Here is a 2,127-nt window from a genome sequence, read left to right as displayed (position 1 = left end):
CCTCCTCCTCCTCCACCTCCACCTCCTCCTCCACCTCCTTCACCTCCTCCTTCACCTCCTCCTTCTTCTCTTTTTTCCTTTAGATCAGTTTTAGGCTAATGACAAAATTGAGCAGAAAGTACCTTGGTTTCTTATCCATCCCGGTCCTTATGCACCCCACTGTTAATGTCCCTGCTCCAGAGGTCCGTTTGTTAAAGCAGTTGGAAAGTAAACGTTGGCATGTTCAAATCTTTAAAGGATGTGTTTGAAAGTAACTTGTGAACAAGGCAGCTTCGAGATGCGAGTGGAGGCTTTTGTGGAGTGGATGTCTGTTGGGTATGGCTGAACTTTCTGAGTGGTGACAATCAAGACATATAACAAAGGGCCCCTGGCCACTTATGCCAGACTGAGGTAATTCTTGAAACTCCTGGCTTTTTTTTCTTGTCTTCATGACTCTTCCTTTTTCAGGATGTCTATGGCAGGGGACCTTGCAGTCAGCAACCTGTTCACACTGGCTTGGTTTACTTAGCAACGGACTGAAGTTTCTTCCCTGTTTGCTGCTTGTGGTTAGGACTGAACAGTTCACCACGGTGTGTGCTGGTTTATCTATCCCTTCACCCACAGAAGGACTCTTCTCACAGATGAAACTGCTACAGACCTCTATGCACAAGTTTGAACAGCCATAAAATTTCAACTTCTCTGAGGAAATAAAGAGGAGTAAGATTGGATGCTACAGCAATGGCTCATCAAGCCTTCGGCATCCCCTTTCCAGGATGATTCACATGCAGACACCAAGTGCCCATGTAGCAGATTTTAACCATCTGCTAGGTCTGTAGTAGTGTTACATTGTTGTTAGGTCTGTAGTAGTGTTACACTGTTGTTAGGTCTGTAGTAGTGTTGCACTGTTACTAGTTCTGTAGTAGTGTGAGGCTGTTGTTTAATTTGTAGTTCACTAGTGACATCTGACATCAAGCATGGTCTCATATGTCACTTACCAGTGGGACATCATCTTGACTTTTGCCCAGCACATACTTTTAATTTTATAATTTTATGAAGTCAATGTACCAGTTATTTCTTTCTAGGTCAAGCATTCAGTGTGGCAGTGAAGCAGACAACAGAAAGCTCAAGGTTCCCTTGAGTCTCCTTCATTTTTTTTTTAAATCTAAGAGTTTTGTTGCTTCTCTTCTATTTAGACCTAATATCCCTTTGGAATTATTTTTAAAGTTGAGATCTGTATCTAGATTTGGTTTGGTTTTCTCTTTTTCTTTTAAAGATTTGTTTTTGTTATTTTTAAGTTTGTTTGTGTGTGTGTGTGTGTGTGTGTGTGTGTGTGTACACATGAGTATAGTTGCCCACAGGGGCCAGAGGTGCTGCTATGATCTGGAGCTGGAGTTAGCAGTTGTGAGTGTTCTGACACAGGCACTAGAAGCCAAAGTCTGCTGCTCTTGAAGAGCAGTATAGACCCTAAACCAACAACAACAAGCCAGTCTTCCAGAACTATCCATTACGCCATCACTTGGCCCAGACTGGTATCGGGCACCATTAGTTGAGAAGATTTTTTTTTTTAAGATATCTTTACCTCATTGTTTGTTTTGTTCCTTTGCCATATACAAGTTGATCAGGTCTGGTGTGTGACGTTTTTGGGAAAAGGCCCTATTCTATTCCATATTATATAATCTACACATTCTTAAGGCGATACCCTACTGTTTTAATGACAGTCATGAACCCTCAAATTTTGCTCTTCTCCTTTGGTATACAATGCACAACTCTGGCCTTAGACTGTAGCACTTGCTGACATTCTCAGCGTGTCTTTCTGTGATGTTGGCAGCATTTAGACCATGTTGGCGAGAACCAACACTTTCCCACTGGGGCGTTCTTGTTTGTTTACTTGGAATCATACTCTGTTTGTTCTTCAATATTATTTGTCAGAGTTTGAAGTTTTCTTCATATAGATCTTATGATTATTTTGTTATATGTATTTTTTTGTTCAAGACCAGCCTGATCTCCAGAGTGGGTTCCAGGATTAGCCAGGCACACAGAAAAATCCTGTATCTCTCTGTCTCTCTGTCTCTCTGTCTCTCTGTCTCTCTCTGTCTCTCTCTCTCTCTGTCTCTCTGTCTCTGTCTCTGTCTCTGTCTCTGTCTCTCT

The 2,127-nt window shown here is 41.8% G+C and overlaps 1 protein-coding gene across 3 annotated transcripts in view; it reads left to right on the top strand.

Annotated features, from left to right (window-relative positions):
- Positions 1-2,127, top strand: part of Ttll8 (tubulin tyrosine ligase like 8) — a 64,626-nt gene that overhangs the window by 24,056 nt on the left and 38,443 nt on the right. The window lies entirely within an intron of this gene.

Source organism: Mus pahari, chromosome 17, assembly GCF_900095145.1.
Source record: "Mus pahari chromosome 17, PAHARI_EIJ_v1.1, whole genome shotgun sequence".
Lineage (NCBI taxonomy): Eukaryota > Metazoa > Chordata > Mammalia > Rodentia > Muridae > Mus > Mus pahari.
Note: the sequence above shows the minus strand (reverse complement) of the source record. Positions and strands in the feature narration are given on the sequence as shown.